General features: G+C 43.8%; 1 long non-coding RNA gene across 2 annotated transcripts in view; it reads right to left on the bottom strand.

The window, feature by feature from the left end:
- Nucleotides 1–8,912, bottom strand: part of LOC122453798 — a 67,585-nt gene extending 58,673 nt beyond the window's left edge. For both annotated transcript variants that reach the window (XR_006273175.1, XR_006273176.1), the window contains exon 1: nucleotides 8,821–8,912. This is a non-coding gene — a long non-coding RNA (uncharacterized LOC122453798). The remainder of the gene's footprint in view (nucleotides 1–8,820) is intronic.
- Between the last annotated feature and the right edge of the window lie 11,833 nt (nucleotides 8,913–20,745).

The following is a 20,745-nucleotide window of genomic DNA, read 5'->3' as shown; positions in this document are numbered from 1 at the left end:
CTTTTCAAGTAACGTCCTGCCATTCCCGTTCTGGCCCTGGAGGGTTTCTATTGATAGGTCAGCTGTTATCCTTATGGGAATCCCTTTGTGTGTTATTTGTTGTTTTCCCTTGCTGCTTTTAATATTTGTTCTTTGTGTTTGATCTTTGTTAATTTGATTAATATGTGTCTTGGGGTGTTTCGCCTTGGGTTTATCCTGTTTGGGACTCTCTGGGTTTCTTGGATTTGGGTGGCTATTTCCTTCCCCATTTTAGGGAAGTTTTCAGCTATTATCTCCTCGAGTATTTTCTCATGGTCTTTCTTTTTGTCTTCTTCTTCTGGAACTCCTATGATTCGAATGTTGGGGTGTTTCACAGTGTCCCAGAGGTCCCTGAGGTTGTCCTCATTTCTTTTGATCCTTTTTTTTTTTTTTTTCTCTGCTTCATTTATTTCCACCATTTTATCTTCTACCTCACTTATCCTATCTTCTGCCTCCGTTATTCTACTCTTGGTTCCCTCCAAAGTGTTTTTGATCTCATTCATTGCATTATTCATTTTTAATTGACTCTTTTTTATTTCTTCTAGGTCTTTATTAAACAGTTCTTGAATCTTTTCAATCTTTGTTTCCAGGCTATTTATCTGTAACTCCATTTTGTTTTCAAGATTTTGGATCATTTTTATTATCATTATTCTAAATTCTTTTTCAGGTAGATTCCCTATCTCCTCCTCTTTTGTTTGACTTGGTGGGCATTTTTCATGTTCCTTTACCTGTTGGGTATTTCTTTGCCTTTTCGTCTTGTTTAGATTGCTGTATCTGGAGTGGGCTTTCTGTATTCTGGAGGTCTGTGCTTCCTTTTTATTGTGGAGGATTAACCCAGTGGGTGGGGTTAGACGATTGGCTTGTCAAGATTTCCTGGTTAGGGGAGCTTGTGTCATGCAAATTTTTTAAACTGTTAAATAATCAGTTAAGAACTTGTCATATTATTAAAGCATTAGAATGAAGACTTAAGATTTACATCTCTAAAAGGGTTTGCATTATAATACTAGAGGAGCTATAAGCCTTCCACTTTTAAAGTACAACACAAATACAAATGTAGTGAAAGTGAAAGCCACTCAGACTGTCCAACTCTTTGCGACCACACAGACTATACAGTCCATGGAATTCTCCAGGCCAGAACACTGAAGTGGGTAGCCTTTCCCTTCTCCAGGAGATCTTCCCAACCCAGGGATCGAACCCAGGTCTCCCGCATTGCAGGCAGATTCTTTACCAGCTGAGCCACAAGGGAAGCCCTTTAAAGTACTAGACCACTTTATTTTGAATAATACTACTTAGCAAGGATTCTATTTTGGGCCATAAATCAGGCTACTAAACAGAAAATATCAGGTTGCATAGAAATCACCCTACTCTGGCTTCATTTTGACCTTCTCCTCTGCAGCTATCTTTTAAATATATTTGTTCCATGTTTAGAAATGCATCATTTATTACTTGAACTAAAGCAGTTATTTGTTTCTGTTAATACAAAAAAGCTCTGCCAACTCAACCAGCTTCCTGAATCAACAAAAATCATTGTATCAATAAGGTTACTTTGAAAAAAGAAAGCTGCTTTTCTTAAGAAAGCTTCTCTTGTTCGACCTTTGAATAAGAGAACCATCCTTCTCTGACATACAAAATGCTTTCATCTCATATTTCTGTCCCCTTCCAATCCTTGTCCCATCACCTCACAGGAAAACCTAATTTTGGATTCTAAATCAGGACTTTCTAGTTTGTTACTTTGAGAGAAAAGATCTACAACTGGTTTGAGAAAAACTCTAATCTAGAATGACATACCCTTCAAACATGGATGCCTGTTCAGCATTGGTTGCCCATACATCCAAACTCACACATTATCTCCTTTACCACCACCCCTTGAAAAAGGTTTGCTAAACTTACTGCAAGTAAAGGGACAACATTTTCAGGGAGTAGCATTTTTTTCATTTCTTAAATGTTGGTTTTGGAGTTTGGTCATTTGGGGCTTGTTTTTTCTCTTCCATTTCTGCAAAGAAGAACACTGAATCTCTCTGTCCCTCTCCAATTCTACCAACCACAGCAAAGCAAACATCTGGTGTTGTGAGAGCGTGCATACATGTTTAGTCTCTAAGTCGTGTCTGACTCTTTGTGACCCCATGGACTGTGTAGCCCACCAGGCTCCTCTCTCCACAGGATTTCCCAGGCAAGAATACTGGAGTGGGTTGCCATTTCCTCCTCCAGGGGACCTTCCTGACCTAGGGATAAACTAGCATCTCCTGCATCTCCTGCACTGGCAGGCAGATTCTTTACCACTGAGCCACCTGGAAGCCCATTGTGAGAGCAGGTAAGCCCAAAATCCTTGACATTATTCTTATACCTGGGGAATGTCCCACCTTAGGAATGCTCACCTCCTCTCAGAAGATACCAAAAAACTCACTTGCCTGCTTCTCTTGCAGCTAAGGCCTCATCCGCGTGATTCAAACTCTGTCAGTCAAATGTTCTTACACAAAGCTCCATTCAGAAGTGAGCCACAGGAGGAAGTCAACTGTGCCAAATCCATTTCCTAGAAAAAGGTGGTGGTGGGTGTCCAGCACTCACGGACAACAGTGGCATGAGCTGTGCTGTGGAGTCTAGACCTAGAGGCAGCAGCAGAGGCCCTCCCTCTGCTGATTCAGCCCAAGGCATGGCTGTTCTAAGCACTGTTCTGGCTTCCTGACCGCCAAGCCTGACTCTCTGACTCACCTGTAGATTTTAAGTGTCTTAATATCCTTCCATAAAGACCTTTTCTGCTTCACCTATGGTGAGTGGGTTCTGTTGTTAGTAACAAAGATCCTTGAGAGATATAATGCCCATGGAGCTCTACATGCTCTCCAGGCAGCCTGCTTCTCCCATTCCATCTGGCAGAGTTTCCCCTCCTCACAGGGCCTCTGTCCCTTCCTCCAGTGGGCTACATTCTTTCCTGCCTCAGGCCTCCAGGCCAGCCATTCCCTCACCTGAGAATGCTTCACTCTGCTCTGACCCTGACTCCCCCTGAAACGCAAAACACAACTCATAAGTGACAAGGTTACGTCCCCCTCACAAACGGCCTCCCAGCATCCTGTACTTGCCCTTCATGGTACTTATCACAATTGAAATTAAGTACTTAGTTGGTTAATTAGTGTTTTTCTTCCCAAACAGACTGTATAAATTATAATAATAACTAATATTTATTGAGCTCTCTCCACATACTGGGAAGTCTTCTAAGCACTTCACATGGATTATCTCATTTAATCTTACTGCAACTCTGGGGAAGATATTATAACACCCAATTTAGAAATGGAGAATCTGAGGCCACAAAATCTGACTCCAGATAACACTATTAATCCCATCTGTGGTCTCCACATGTGGGCATCTGTGTCCCCATAAGTTGTACAAGGTAAGCCATTGGAGGGTGGGAAGAAAACATTAGAATGTATCTATCTCTCTATACATGTATATATTTATTTCAGTTCAGTTCAGTCACTCAGTTGTGTCCTACTCTTTGCGACCCCATGAATCACAGGATGCCGGGCCTCCCTGTCCATCACCAACTCCCAGAGTTTACTCAAACTCATGTCCATTGAGTCGGTGATGCCAGCCAGCCATCTCATCCTCTGTCGGCCCCTTCTCCTCCTGCCCCCAATCCCTCCCAGCATCAGGGTCTTTTCCAATGAGTTGACTCTTCGCATGAGGTGGCCAAAGTATTGGAGTTTCAGCTTCAGCATCAGTCCTTCCAATGAACACCCAGGACTAATCTCCTTTAGGATGGACTGGTTGAATCTCCTTGCAGTCCAAGGGACTCTCAAGAGTCTTCACCAACACCACAGTTCAAAAGCATCAATTTTTTGGTGCTCAGCTTTCTTCACAGTCAAACTCTCACATCCATACATGACCACTGGAAAAACCATAGCCTTGACTAGACGGACCTTTGTTGGCAATGTAATGTCTCTGTTTTTTAATATGCATTTATTTATTTCATCCTAATTATTTTATTTTGTATGTCAATTTCATAATGCATATATTTTATTATGTACATAATAATACATTACATAATCTATAAATAAATAAAAACAGCATAGATAGGCTCAATTATTTTCCTACATGCATGTTCAGTCACTTGTCGTGTCAAACTCTTTGAGACCCTATGGACTGCAGCCCGCCAGGCTCCTCTGTCCATGGGGATTCTCCAGGCAAGAATACTGGAGTGGGTTGCCATGCCCTCCTCCAGGGAATCTTCCTAATCCAAGGATCAAACCTGTGTCTCTTATGTCTCCTGCATTGGCAGGCAGGTTCTTTAGCACCACCTGGGAAGCCCTTTTTCCCTACAGGGACTTGCAATGACTGAAATTTGGAGACCACTCCTTTCAGCTCTGTGAAAGTAGGACTCTTGCTCACCACTGTATCCCTAGCAACCAGCATCATGCCTGACACATAGAAGATACCCAATAAATATGTGTTGACTGAACACTTGTCCCTACAAAGTGAAAACTCCCAGCACTAACTAGGAAGAAAGCCCCGATGTCCCAACTATAAGTTCAGGTTCCCAATGGTTTTGTATCTGTGAAGATTTCCTTGCTTGTTCCTCCTCAAATTCCAAATCTCAGACCAGCTGTGTTCACCCACGCTTAGGGATGGTCCATTCCCAGCAGAGACTCACTTTCTGCTGCGCCAGAGGTGTCAACAGCCCCTGGGGCAGCCTGTGGTTTCTTGGATTGTTCGCCCGACCTGCCCTTGTGGACAGTGAGGCCTGGACAGGGTGGGGTGGGGGACTGGGGTGTGAAGTGCAGCTCAGGTCTTGCAGCGTCTCCTGTGCAAAGTTTGTGCACCCCCAGTTCCTCTGTCTTCTGCCTCTGCCACCCTCGCACTCAAACTAATTTGAGTTCTTCCTTTCCCCACAGTTACAAAGGCTCCTAGGGGCTTGGGGAGTCGGAGGTGGGGATCACACCTGAGCTGGGAAGAAGGAGCAGGACAACAGGAATTCTATCAAAGAGTGAGAGGGACTGACAACGTGAGGACAGAACCCTTCCTCCTTCTCTGACAAAGGGCTGGTGAAAGTGGAATGTCACTGGACAAATTCTTGCTAAATTAAAACCAAACTAAAATCACCATCTACTGTGGGTGAAAAGATGAAACTAGCCAAGCCATGTGGGTGTGGATTTCCCACAGGGCCCTTGAAAGTCCTGCTTTGGATACAGGCTCAGACCCCGTAAATGTTATTCTTCAGTCATTTTTAGAATTCCGCACCAGTTGAATTGTTTCTAGATACGTTTGTGGGTTGCTTCTTCTCTAAGAGATGGAAGGCTGGGTGGGGTGCAGGGGTAGCACAGAGGGGCCTGTGGAAACATCAGACCTAACCACCAAGGAACATCCGGGCTCAGAGGTCCTCAGGTCAGGGGAGGTGAGCCAGGGAAGAGGCCAACAGCTGTATTTGCAGTCACAGGTGCGGCCCTACCCAGGGCAGCCCCATGGGATCAGCTGACCTGTGAGCATCATTCCTGGAACTAACAACACACACTAGGCTCCCACTGGCCAACTGGCCCCTGACTTTCCTTTCTTAAATCTCCACCACCTTCAGTGCTGCCCATGGGGGTGCAAACAGCAGACAATCTTCCTCTATTCAGAGAGGAAGCAGTAACGGCCGCAGAGCAGAGCTGGGAGTCTACAAAGGCCACTTCTGCAGCTGCACCCCTCCTGTATGTTTGGAAACAAACAGCTACTCCTTCCACTTCTGTGCAGAGATAGCTCTGAAGCCGGCCTTCCCCAAATGGCCACCTGCCAGACTCTTCCAAAGGACATTTCTCATTTACTTAAAACACATGAAATTTGATAGGAACCTTCAAGACTTTTAAAAAGATATTTTAAAGGTATCTCAAAAAATTTCATGAAATGCATTTTAAAGGTACTTTCACTACAAATATGTATTCAATATGCATAGTCATCAATTCAGTAATCATTTAGTCAGAGCTTGCCATGTGCCAGGCAATTATGCTGAGAATGTTCAGTGCAAAAGGCAAACCCACACACACACACATGTGTCTGTCTATAAACAGATAGCTACGAAATTTGAACTAAAACATTAACCATCTAACCTTGATATCAAATAAATTAATTGCTTAACAACCAAACTGATAGTAGGAAAATGTCTGTTTCAAATGATTATTGTCTGGCTAGTGGGTCTCAATCGAGTGTATTCAACTGAATCACTTTGGGAGCTTTTTAGAAGCATGAATGTCAAGGTCACACCTCAAACCCACTAAATCAGAATTTCTGAGAATGGGCCCCAAGAATGTGTCCTTTGAAAATGCTCTCAAGAAATCTTGATGTTTCCTCCTTGTTCAGAGCCACTGATTTGGATGATCTTAACAGTAGCTGAACAACTTGAGATCCACATTATCTATTACTAGTAGATAGCTCAAAACCAAATTTCCTTATCATTTGTAAGTAATCATCATTAACTGTAACCACACTAACTGAGTAGGGACCATATGGTGGGGTGGGGGCACTTTCAGCTAATGATACCATGACCAAAGCAAAAAAGGACAAGGAGCCCAGGCAGGACACTAGGGAAGACAGGCAGGAAAACTACATTGAGTACTTAAGTAAATGCCCCAGAAATAAAATCCATCCCAGACACCAAGTGAGTGGCTTAGGGAACCACAGACAATGTCAAAAACTTATGAACTAGAAAGACAGTCTGTAGTCCACCACTGGTTCAAGCCCCATTTGGACAGGCCCAATTAATGGCATCCCCTAATAACTGGTAGATAGGCAAATAGGGGCCATGATTCCCCACACTAAAAATTGGGAGAAAAACAAAGGAATGTTATTAGTGTCAGGGAAACCCATTTATTTAAAGAGGTTCATTTTCACTCAAGAAAAGGGTGAGTAATAACAAATGTTTTCAAGCATTTTCTATGGAAACTGTTCTAAGTGCCTTAAGCAAATGAACCAAACACTACTATTAGATACCTATTATTATCAGAAGCCCTCAGGTCAGGTCCCAATTAAAGCAGCTTCAGAAGGGCAAGTTTAAAAACCTTGTTTCATTGATAAGACTCTCTGTGTTCCTGCTCTGGCAGCGTGCCCCTGACCTTCGGTACACTGACTTTTGGACATTCCAGCCATGCCACAGGTCAATGCAGTACGTGCTTGGGCCAGTGTGAACAAAGGAACATCCCCATTAGACTTGATCATAGCCATGATTACTAGCAAAGCCGTCAAAAGCAACACTCTCCAACAAAAACAGAATGTGAGCCACGAGTGTAAGTCACACACATAATGTTTACATTTTCTAGTAGCCATGTTTAAAAATAAATAAGAGGTAAAGTTAATGTTAATATATTTCATTTAGCCCAATACACCTAAAATATTATCACCTTAAAGTATACATATGAAAAAATTATTGATGACTTATTTTATATTCTTTTTTTCATGCTGTCTTTGAATTTCAGAGTGTATTTTATATATATCTTAATCTGAACTACTTGCATCTTTTTGTTAAACTCCCTTGAGGAATAATTGATAAATATAAATTTCAAGTGTTCAATAGCCACATGTGTCCAGTGGCTTCCATACTGGATGTCTCTAGAGGAACATAAAGGTTAGCTGCAGGGGAGGCGCCAATACTCAAAATCACCTCTCATTGCTAACTTCAGAGGATGCAAGCTTTCTTTTGATTTTTAAATAATAGCCACTTTTCCTCATATTCTCATCTTCAGAGGATGGAAATCCATCCTCCATGGCTTGGATGTCTTCCATTTTCAACCAGAAAATTGTTGGGGATAATTCCTTTACATTTTAGGAGTCTCTTATGCAGAAACTATTTTTCAACAGTCCCTGGCTGAAGCTAGTCCCATGAGGGCTTCCTAGCTTGAGTCTTTGGAATTTGGCAAATAAGAGCCTGTCAACCCTTCCTGGGCCACTGGGTTATCTCTGACTCGCTCCACAGCCCTCTGATGGGGCCTTAAGCTGTCCCATGAGGAGGCCCGCTGTTTGGAGAACCGCAGGTGGTAACAGTACAGCTGCTCTGTACATCCTGAAGCCCTCGGTGTCTGCCTCTCTCTGCAGCTGTCCTCAGTCTCCCTCCTGCTGGGCAGGGACCAGCGCGGCGCTCAGCGGTCCCACTGGACATGGCACATGTTTAGTGCAGAGACCACCTTTGGGGTTGGCACCTGTTTCAATCATGCCTTCCTTTTTTGTGTCCCTCTTCTTTTTTTTTTTTAACTGTTAATACACCTTGGTAAGGAAAATACATTCCAGAAGTACCCAGAATCCTTCTCCATTGGCTTTTTTTTTTTTTTCACTTTTGAAAAACACATTCTTCAAGAAGGCAGATGAGAATTCCAAAACCTCAAGCTTCAAGAAGGAGTGGCCAGTCTGACAGTTACTACCATGTATGAACTCGTCGAACATTTTTAAAGTCCTAAAACATAATTTGGGTGACTAATATCCCCTGGGATAGGCCAGACACTTGGTTTCTTCCAGCCCCACCCAAATTCCCAAGTGGATCTCAAAAACATGCTGTCGGAAAGCCTGTTGTGTTTGTTTTGAACGTCCCGGTACCTTTCAAGCTGAAGTTATGTGATCAAAAAAATAACCCCCTCCTGCTGCACTAGCTGACCACGCGCAGAGGCCTTGGAAGGACGTCAGCTGTGGGACGTGATATTTCGGTGGGCCATGGGCAGCCATGGTCCAGGAGAAAGCAAGCCTGCCCTTCTGATGCAACACCTTAGCCAGGGAGGGTGTGACTGGCAGCATTCTGAGAGGGACTCGAAAAGAAAATAAGGGAGGATTGGTGGAAAAGAGAAACCAGAGTACCTGAGGAGGGCTCAGCTGGCTGGCAGGCAGAGAAACAACCTCTGTGGAGTGGCAGGATCTACACCACAGGAAATATGGACGGCCGGCCTTGGAGCCTTCCCTCAGGATGTGCGTGTGCTCCTTGCAGGATGCCCTTTGTCGCTGAAGCCTTTAAAACGTTAAGTATGAAAAAGACCAAGAGAAGTTGGGAGGGGGACAGGGGAGATCGGCTATTCCTCAGCAGATCTCACCTCTTAAACAATGCTCGGTGCCACCAAGGGGTCAGCAGCTGAGTGTTTTCTTCCTGCTCTCAAGGCCTGTGCTTCCTTCTCTCCCTGCCCTCCGTGAGTCTCAAGATTTTAATTATAGGGAAGGTAGAACTTTTACAACTGTCTGGAAAGCACATCAGGCTTTTTTTTTTTTTTTCTGGACTTTTAAAATTCTGGGATTTTCCGTATTAGCCATCAAATGAATTCCTAAGGAGTTTCTTGCTAATCCCTGTCTAGGTGATACTAGACAAACACACATACACACACACACACAAAATCACAATATAGATTCTGGTTGGAGCAACCAGCAGGCAGTACTAACAGTAGAAATTATTGACAGTAGAAATTCTGAAATCTTTTGTTCAAAGGCGAGGATGTTTCCTGGGGTTTTTCTTGTGTTGAGCAGACGAGAAGCAAGGGAAGCAGTTGCTGATGGTGACTAGGGAGCTGGCATCAACTGTGGTACTGTGGCTGCCGCATCCTTAAACCACCCTGTGAGGAACAACTGTTCTGTTCCATCTGACTCATGAACAGGGCAATTATTTGAGTAGCTTGGAGGGCCTGCAGCCTGTCATCAAGGAGGGGCTGCAATAAAAGGATTGGTAGGGGAAAAAGCAAGTACTGTGTCACAAACCTTAGAGGCTCTACTTCCAGTCAAGAAATCCTTCTAGCTTTTACCTTTCAGAGATTATCAGCTGTTAGTTGGCTGGGACCTGATCATTTTAAAACAATTTATGTGGCATATTAAACTCAATTTGTTTGGCATATTAAACCATACAAAAAAATTGTATGGTTTTTACAATTTTTAAAAGTCCCATGCAAGAAGGGCCTCTTCAATCCAACTTTTGCATGACATTTAAAAATTGGCCATCAATATATCTGGACAAAACTGTAATTGAAAAAGATACATGCATCCCTACATTCACAGCAGCATTATTTACAGTAATCAAGACATGAAACCAACCTAAATGTCCACTGACAGAGGAATGGATAGATTACTTTAGCCAAAGAAGATGGATAAAGTAATGTGGAATATTACTCAGTCATAAAAAAGAATGACAATACCATTTGCAACAACATGAATGGACCTAGAGATTATCACACTAAGTGAAGGAAATCAGAGAAAGACACATATCATATGATATCATTTATATGTGGAATCTAAAATATGGCATAAATGAATTTCCATGAAACAAAAACAGGCTCAGAGAACAGATTTGTGATTGGGGGATGGGGGGCGGAGATTGAGTAGGGAGGGATGGACTGGGAGTTTGGGATTAGCAGATATAAACTGTTATATACATAGAACGGATAAACAACAAGATCCTACCGTATAGCACAGGGAACTACATTCAATATCCTATAATAAACCATCATGGAGAAAATATGAAAAAATGTATATAACCATCATCTTCAGTGGAGGCCTTCATACCCTTGAGTTCAGCCTTGTTAAAAGTTTCCCTGAGTTAATCAACCACCAATTTTTCCCAATCAACCCCATAAGGAAACGATTTGATTAGGAAGGCCAACACCACAGAGCTACGCTGCACACTGACCTTGGTCCGTCCTAGTCATCAGAATGCTGCTGTCTCAGTGCAAGCCCTCCCGCCCCCCACCCTCCCGACTCTCACACAGATGATGGAGAGCAGTACGTGGAGATCTCCTTCAAACCAGGGAAAGGCCAAGAGACTCATTTCACCCCGGCAATTTTCCTTCTCTGAAACACGAAGGTGGTTCACGAATCTGAGTCTTTGCTTGCGTGACACCTTTTGGGTAAACAAAAAGGCATCTGTAAGCATGGACACGGATCTAGCAGTGGACACATAAATGTCTTTCAGGATAGAAACAGAAACTTGTCAACAGAATCACGTTGGGGAAAAGGCCTGGGCCAGGAAAACTTCATTTGTTATTGTGTATTTTCTAAAGCCATTTAAATTCTCCAATCATGTCATTATATAACTTCTGTAACAGAAATGCATCTATATTTATATCTGCATATAAATATAGGTAACATATAAATATAATATTAAAAATACCAGCCGAGTCACTTGACTCTATAAACTGGTCTTATAAATTTAACCATTAGAAAATAGTCAGTTGAATCCAAATTTAGAGATATTCTGCAAAACAACTTACTCGAGCATTTCAAAAATGTCAGTGACATAAAGAAGCAGGGGCCAGGGTAGGGGGATGTTGAGGAACTGTTCCAGATGAAAGGAAGCTAGAGAGACCTTACAACAAATGCAGTGCACGTACTATTGACATGCCGTGTTCATTTGACCAATTAGTTAACCTCTCCAAGCCTCGATTTTTCCATCTCTAAAATGGGGTGATAATAATCACTATCACTCCATGCGGCTATTATGCAGAGTTAATAAGATTGTGCATGCAAGTGCCCAGCACATGAAATACTCCTTAAATGAGAGTGTAATTTCTTCTTTAAAAATCTGTTGTTTTGAAGGGTTTGGCTCTAAGATATGAAAATCAAAGATCATTTTTTAAGCAGTCACCTAAATTGTAGAAAAAGGGTTACTTAGTGAGGGGTTTAATTTTTCCTGAACAATTTACTATGAGCAAAATCATTGAAAAATGATACTTGTAAAGGGCAAACTTATTACACAATGACACTTCCAAGGTTTATTATTCCTAGTATTTAACTACTTATCCCTTCAATTTTAACACAAAGCTAATCATTAATATTATCATATTCTAGAAGTAATTATTTTAAAAGCTTTTGCTGTAATAGCTGAAGCCAATCTGGCTATTCCCGGTACTGAAGAAAGTAAAAGTGTTTATTTTTTTTAGGACTGACATGAAAGAGATTGATTTCTGATGCCAAGAAATCACTTAGCATTCATGTGACTTCAACTTCACAGCATCTTGGAATATGTTTATCCTTGATCAAAATTCTTCCTGGGGCAAAATGCCAATACCTTCTGCCTAGTACCTTCCTTAACAAAATCTAAAGAGAAGTTAAAGGCAAGGTCATGACCCACTGCTCCTCAGCCGTGCTGGTGAACACTTTGGAATGTCATGAGCTAACATGAGCTGTAACCACTTTGAGTCCATTTCTTCTGGGCACCCCTTGTCTTGTGGATAATACTGTACCTCGCTTTTCAGTAGAGAAATTGAGATACAAAACCGGAAAGAAAAGGCTGAGATCAGGATATCCATTAGGATAAAATCACCGAAGTCCCCAAGCTTGGGCCCCAGTGCCCATCACTCCCTGTATGAAGTATGAACAGTTGCTAAGGGATATACATGCTTTCAAAACAGCCCCTTAACTTGCAGGGAGGTGGATATCTTTTACAATTAGCCCTAAGTTTAGCACAAATGAAGATAAATAATTTTTTTTTATTTTTAGACTGTTATATAATAAACATTTAGAGAAATCTCTATTTCTATAAGATTGTGAGCTTAACCATAGAAAAGTGCTAGACACTATTTTCAGCACTTCACAAATATGAACTAATTCAAACCTTACAATGGCCTTATTATTGTCCCCATTTACAGAGGAGGAAACTAAGGCATTAAGAGTTAAATAACTTGTCAGAAGTCATGGAATGACCCCTAAAACATATTGTTAATTAAGCACATTGCACTATAGATTCCATTTCTACAAAAAAAATTCAATATGTGCATTCGTGGGTATGTGTGATATAAATGTACAGAAAGACGCCTAACTGGACAAACACACTTGAATCACTGTTGGCTATTATTTCTGGACAGGGGGTAGTAGAGTGGGAAAGATAGTAAAACTTTCAGATTTTGCTCTTTTTACTTCTGTATCATTTGCATATTTTACAAAGAGGTTATTTCAGGCATTAACATTCATAATTTTTTATCTTAAAATCAGAGAACCAGTTCTAACAAAGCAACCACAGAAATGAGCTTATCCTTTTTCTAAGGCACATAAAACTCCATGTGTGATGTATTGTTGCACTAATCTCTACCAAGATTTCTAAATAAGCACTTATTGCACACCTGCCAGGCATCATACTGGGTGCTGTTGTGTCTTTTATCCCACTCGATCTTCACAAAATCCTCTTAAGACATATATTCAATTTTTTATTTCAAAATTTTAAAACAGCATTGGGGCACTTGGGGTTATTAGAATGGAATAATTTATGTAACATTTGATGTCGTACTTTTCTTGTTTATCTTTTACCATAACATCCTCCTAAAATATGGTGAAATAGGAAGCTCAAGAGATTATCACTCCCAGTTTATACGTGTGGAATCTAAAGCTCAAAAAGAATAAGTAATTCAGTCAAGATCACAGTGAATGATGAGTGAACACCATAAACAAGAATCTGATCTCCTGGATCTCAAACTCATATTCTTGCCACCAGAGTGTGGCCCAACTGGCCTAGTCACATTGCCATCTCAATGCCAACATTTGTACACAGAGGCTTGGATATGAGCTCTTAGTGACCATCTAACCAGTGCCCCTCAATCCTGGCTACACAACAGAATCACGTGGGGAGCTTTAAAATACATTAACGCCTGGGGATTGTCCCAGACCAGTTAAATCAGAACCCACACAGGTCGGGGTCAGACATCAGCCCTTCAGTGACTCAAAGTCAGAACCGAGAGCCAACCTCATGAAGTAAAAAGGTATCATCTGAAATGCTAACTCCAATTCATTGAAAGAGGTACAAGAGGGCCGTGTGGGGAGGACCATGAGAGAACACCTAGGTGCGGAGAGAGTGTGTGAGCAATGAGTGGAGTCTGCTGTGGATGCAGGAGGATAGGGGGCTCGGAAGATGTGTGCCAGGCAGTCCTGATCTAGGAGGAAACCGAGGATGGAACACTTAAGTGGTTTACCATGGTAACTAGAGGAGCTAGTGACGGAGTCTAGGCTAAGCCCAGGTCTGCTAATGTCCTGCTCACTCCTCCACTTCTATATGAAACTGAGTAGCTCCCAAACCAATTCAGGACCGCCAGGAAGACGTCAGACCAGCCCTGTGATTACCCTGATCATGGAACCCATGACACCGCCGCCATCTTGTGAGTCTACACCCAGCATCACTCTCATTGCAATGTGCAGAGGCCCCCACAACAGGCGTGGCCCATGGCAGCCAGCGCGCACCAGGCACTTCCAGTACCAGCTGCTTTCACTGCTGCCACCATTCAGGGTGACCTGAAAAGAGAGACCCCAAGAGGAGGAACACTGGGCCTGGGGTTGAGAGCTGCGGCCACAGCCTCCATTTATTACTAAGGCACAGGAGAGGTCACTAAGGAATGCAGCCGGCCACCTCCTGCCTGCCCCAGGCAATTTCTGTGGCAACGTCCAAATCACTGCCTGTCTTTGAGGCCTCTGGGAGAGGTAACTTGTGCGTGTGTTTGTGTGTGTGAGAGAGAGTGTGAGTGTGTGTGTGTGTATGTGTGTGACTCAGGGATCTGTCATAAACACCCCGTGAGTCACCCACTTCCTGACCAACACACTGTGGAGACAGCTTCAGGATGCATAAAAGCACAGGAAAAGAGCCTTTTGGCCAGGAGCAGGTTATATGTTTTCAGGAAACTGGTTACTTGTAATATAAATACACACACACACACACACACACAGCCCCAAGCTAAAACTCAACAAGTTTAGGGTCCCTTAGTTGAGGCAATTCTGTTCACAGTGGCTGTTTTCTATTGTGGCAAAATATACATCACATAAAACTTATCATTCTAACCACTTTTAAGTGTACAGTTCAGTAGCATGAAGAGCATCCACGCCGTTGTACAACCATTACCACCATCCATCCCCAGAACTGTTCATCTCCCCAAAGTGGACCTCTGTACTCAAAAACAAAGCTCTCCATTCTCCCTTCCCACCCAGCACTAGTAACCACCAATTTCCCTTCTGTCTCTATGAATTTGAAGACACTATCTGCCCATTGTGCTTTACTTCATGCATCATTATCACTTCATCATTATCATTTTTAATGGAAAAAATGGGTAATGTTTTGAATTCTTGGTATTTATTTCTTTAAGAACTCCCTAAATATAAACAGAAATGATTCTCCTGAGTTTCTATTTCCACTGGGTAGCTATAGATGGAGAAGTAGAGAAGGCCAGAGGGGGCTCCAAATGAACACAGAAGTGAGCTTCAGAGCACCAAAGCCAACACACTCTAGCTGCTCATACAAAGAGACCCCCAAATGCCACAATCCAGTGCTTTCCCTGGGTGGGCAGCCGTGGCTTCGAAAGGCAGCCAGCTGATGTGTGAGCCACATCAGCACATGAGCCACGCGGGGCTCCCCACCTTAGCAACTTCTCTGGGAAACCCATAAAAGAAACGCAGAGCAAGCAATGAGCATCAATGTCTTTGGCCCACACACGTTAAATGGTTGTTAACACTCTGTCTCCTAATGTATCGGCAGACCAGCTCTGCCTCTGCATGCCTCTGCAGAAACGGGAGGCGGTGCCCACAAGGCCTGCAGCTTCTTCCAGGGGAACCTCACCAAGCACGCTTCCTGCACCCCGTCACTGGTCTTGGGCCAGTGTGGACAACCCCTCAGTGTACAGGCTTGAGAGAACCAGAAAGTGGTTCACTTCTGAGATGTCCTGCGGAAGGTTTCTTCTAAGCAAAGGTTTCCAACCTGGGTTCATAAGCATCCTATCCCATGGCCCCATGATCCAGAGAAGGTCAAGAATCTCGGGATTTGTGAATGCTTTCAGCTCAGACCATAAACCAACCACAACGAACATTGTAGGGAATACAAACACTTGTGAAAAGTATAATCCCTTCCTTCAAGAAGCTCGAACCTGGCGAGGAGAATGTCTCCATGGAGATGAGTCTGCCTACTGGATGCCGAACCCTCCTTGGAGGAAAGCGCTAACAGAGCTGGGTTTTGCTGGGAAGGAAGGTTTCTGGAAGAAGTTGAGACCTCGAACTCTCAGGGGCCAGTTCTGTTAAAACATGTGGCCTTTTTGGTGTACAATCAGTCTGGTTTTTAAATTTCTGATCCTTAATTTCTTTGAAACAGGCTTTGACCATGAACTACCAAGCCCATGAGTGGCTGGTCAGTAAGAGGAGACCCACCCTCCACCAAGCTCTCCCTGAGGGAAGCCAAGGCAGCCCAGCACTGCCCATTTCTAGAGGATCAGAGGCACCGTCAGAGACCTCGCCTGCTGATTCATTTCCACACCTTGTCGAGCTCCACCTACAGAACAATATGTAGAAACATGTCAACAGCACACACCAAGTCCCGCCCCCACTCCCAACATCCTAAGGCAGCTACAAAGGAAATTAATGGTTTCTCCCAGAGGCTTTTATTTACACAAATGTAAAACCCCTATAAATACCTTCCCAGATTTGTAGACCTCTTGTTGTTTTTCTCCTGTTGCTTGGAATGAAAGAATGAGGATGGTACAAAAATAAACCCCTTTAGTACTACATAAGAGTGATAGTTTGGCGGCAAATTGCAGACAGTGGTTAAGTGAATCTGGGTGTGGTATTAGGACACTCGTTGCAGTCAGTCACCTTTTCAAAATTAAACACAATCATGTCCCACACTTCCAACATCTCCCTCCCACGGCTCTCAGGACAAAGGGAAAATTTCTCAATGGGGAATATGGGGCTTGCCTGTCTATCCCTGGTGCTTCTCCAGCCTCATTGCACGTCCTTCTCCCTGCCCCACAGGTATGCCCCGTGCTTTCAGTTCTGCCCTTGTGTCACACTCCATCTAGTCTCAGGACATTTACGTCTGCTATTCCTGCCTGGAATACAGTTCCTGCTCAACCCTTCATCTAGTTGATGCATTCTAGCCCTTGCATTCTCTAGAACTCAACACAAACTTCACTTCAGCAGTTCCTGACCCTTGCATCTCTGTGTTTTTCTCCTTCTAGCCTCACCATCACACCCTCTTTCTTCATGTGCTAAATAAATGAGACTATCACTTCTCCTGTCACTTTCAGATTTCCCGTGAATACTAAGTGAGAAGGAGTATGGGATGGCAGATACAGAGTATTCGCATCAGCCCAGTTTTCTAGTGTGCCTTTCTATATCACAGAGGCTGGAAAGATAAATACCTAGTTTCCAGACTCTGTTCTCAAACAACTTGGATTTAGAAAGTTAAGAAGGCATGAGGTACGCATTCTGCTAGCACAGAGCAAAACTGGAACTAGAGCCAAAAGTTCTGATCTCCAACTTACAATGAATTATAATAGTCTTAGAGCCAAAATTTCTGGGACTGGCTTCCTGATGGTGGCAGAAGTAGACGCTCCCTGGGTAGAGCCAGTTCTGGGATCCAGCTCTGGTAGTCATTCATGGAAGACCAGCCTGAAGACTGTTTCTTCTAAGCCCCCGATTCTCTATACTGAATTTCTTTCTGCCTAAACTTCCCAAGTGGTTTCTGTTACCTGCCCTGGACCCTGTTTGATATATATTGGAAAGAGCTTGTGGAACTATAAACTGCTATGGAAATGTGAGTTATGGTTACTCATCACAAAGCAGAGCTGCCTCCTGGAAAGGGGCCATGGGAATGGCCATCAGTCACAGAATGTGCAGTTCCAGGAAGACTTACACTCTTGACACAGTCTCCCCTGTGTCAATAGCCATTTTAGACCAGAAACATGGAAGTGTCCCTAAGTTTCACTTTGGAATCCAGCTTCCCTTGTATAGCCTAATTTCTCCCTATCTGGAAAACAGGAACAGTGTGGAGTTGGCAGCGTGTGGCTCCTGGGGAGATTTTACTAGAATTGAACATCTCCATTGGCATATCCAGGAAGGGCCAACATTCCAGTATCAGGTGGAAAGCCCATGAGTCATTCTCAGTGGCTCATACATACCTCTCTCACTTTGGTAAGCCTACTCTGCACTCTTGATGCCTGCTCATCCCGCAGTCACTCCCAGCTCAGGCAGGGAGGGATAGGGCTTCGGGGTGCTGGTCACTCCCCTCACATTTTTCACCACACAGGGCAGACCATCTCAGGACCTGGTAATACAAGGCCTGGCTGAGGCTACTGGGGTGTCATCCAACAGGACGGCGGCACAGAGGTCTTGCTTCTTCAGCACATAGTTTCTCCAGCCATCTACAAACCCTGGCTCAGCTACAGACAGCTCAGCTGGAATGCCCCAGGCGTGGCATTCATGAGCCTGAATGGAAAACCTGAAGCTCAGCAGGAGAGCGGGTGAAATTGAACAAACATCACCTAAAGCAGCCTTAGGGCCTCTGATTACTTGTCCATCTCATTTTACCCCTCCTTAAGGCTTGTGGTGATCACCTGCCAGGATGAAAGCATCTCAGCTCAAGGAGCTAGCAGGGCAGAAGGGATAAGTGAGAGACTGAACACAGAGCACTGGAGATGTGACTGAGGAGAAGCTGAGGTTTGGGGTGGGGCGGGGGGCGGCACAGGGAAGAGAAAGAATAAATCACTACCAGATAAAACTGTGTTCCTGACCTACCTGTATAAAAATGACCGGGCATCCCTTCAGGGTGGGAAATGTCCTTTTTGGATGGAACAGACAGCCTGTCAGTGTTCTTGGTAATACTGGGTACTCTAGCAGCAGTGTTTTGGGAGTTCTTCCTCAGACAAAGCTTGGGGCCAAGCTGCCCTTGGGGAAGGGGCAGCTGAGCTGTAGAAACCCCCACATTCATCCTGTTTTCATCTAGAGAAGGTCCAGCCATATTTGTTTCACATGTTGCACTTCTTGAACAATTTCATTTGAAAAAAAGAGACATTTGGAGTTTAAAAAGAGAGAGAGAGCTGGAAGGCCACTTATCTGAGAAAGAAGCACTAGGCTAAGAAACAGGGAGCCTGGTTCTACCACTACTTTTCTGGGCAACCTTAGCAAGTTATTTCACCCCTCTGGGCTTTAACTTCACCCAAACACAGGAAAAGTACTGGCTTCCAAAGGTTATTGTCACAGAGAACTAGCTATATTCAATATGCACAATAAACCATAATGGAGAATGATATAGAAAAGAATGTATATATGTGTATGACTGAGTCACTTTCCGTACAGCAGAAATTAACACAATATTGTAAATCAACTATATTTCAATTAAAAAGTAAATTTTTTTAAAAAGGGGAAAAAGGTCATTGCAAGGGTTCTATGGAGGAATGAGGCAAAGCCTGTATCCAGTAGCTGTCCGTGGTCTCCTGGAAAACCCTCCCCAAGAGAAAGACAGAAGCAAATACACTTTAGACCAGGGGTGGGACCCTAGAATCAGAAAGCCCAGTCCCCACAGACTCCCAGCTGAATTCTAGGAAAAAGGGACAGCAAATAAAACAGGAAAGGGCTATGGAGGTTAAAATTCGTGAGCCATTGGGAGCAAAGCCCCACTGCTCTAGATTCATGCAGCGAAGAACAACTCGGAGGTGAGATCAAGGGCATCCTTGAACTCATTTGGGAGGCCGGTTCAGGTCGGTCACTGAGAGGCCTCCACGTGTGAACAGAGACGCACAGCAGCATCTGTTCAGGGTGCCCTGGGGCAACGGGGCTTTAGCGGGCAGCAGCAGCAAGTTCTTGGAGCTCTGTGAGATCAGGGCCCCAGCAGGAGCCCTCACCACTGGCCAGAGTCAGTGCAGGAGGGAGAGGATTCAGACCATACACGGACCACCCTGGGGACCCTCGGAAACAAAGGTGACCTCAAGGAAGGCTGGAGGACCTGCCTCAGCAGGTGAGGACAGAGCCTGAGACACACAATACTGATGGCTACCTTCCCATAAAAGTCCCAAATGGCTGTGGCCTGGCAAATGCAGATGGCAAACGCAGATGACCAACACACCATGCAGGTAATGGTTTAAGATGAGAAAATATGAGATGCCACCCACGCAGTCCACAGCTAATGCTTCGCTGACTTCCATAGATATAAGCTTGGTTCATACAGAATAAGAGAAGAACCCCTTTTTAGCAAGCTGGCCAGGGAAGCTGCTTCGAGGAGGTGAGCTCTGGCTGGGCCATGCAGGGTAGGAAGAACCAGAAGGCTTCCAGGAAAGCCAGCAGCATGGGAGGAAAGCACCAAGGCAGAAAGATGGGAGGCACTTCCAGGAAAGTTAGGGGCCTGGCCAGCAGATAGTCACACAACCAAGGAGCTGCAAGAGAGAGATGAGGGACCTAGCAAAGGACTTCCTCCAAAGTAGCTTCAGAGCCTGCCCAGGCATCAGGACTCCTGGGGCCGAGTCAGCTTAACCTTGGCACTTCCGTTCCCTGCCAAGCAAAATGAGGACAAAGACACCTTCCATTTACCTCTAACTGTAAATTGTTCGAGAAAATTCATGGGCTGATGTCTGGGAAAATGTCTTCAGAGGACAGATGAAAGGTTCATAACTGGTTTTCTTAAGCAGAACTAAACGTTTCTAGGGGTGAGGTCATAGACAGACCCTTTTGAGAGTCTGCAGGAAACTTAGGACCCTGATAATGAAAAAATAACTCTGCATATTCACATATCTCAAAAATGTTCATACAACTTGCAGTGATTCTTGGAACCCTGAAGCTCATCATAGAACCTTCAAGATGCATGATGCCCAAGTGGAGAAACTGCTGTCTCAGGGAAACTATCAATACGTTACAATACTTTTTCACCATTTTATATGGAAATACCCTGAACTGAGTAATTAAAAGTATCCTGGGTCATTTCTGTTATCAGGTGGTAAGATGAGGTGGCTAAGGACACACATTTGAAAGTCAAGCAGGCTGAAATTTCAATTCTGCCACATGCTGTGCAGCTTCAAGAAA

Source organism: Cervus canadensis, chromosome 15, assembly GCF_019320065.1.
Source record: "Cervus canadensis isolate Bull #8, Minnesota chromosome 15, ASM1932006v1, whole genome shotgun sequence".
NCBI classification, from domain to species: domain Eukaryota; kingdom Metazoa; phylum Chordata; class Mammalia; order Artiodactyla; family Cervidae; genus Cervus; species Cervus canadensis.
Note: the sequence above shows the minus strand (reverse complement) of the source record. Positions and strands in the feature narration are given on the sequence as shown.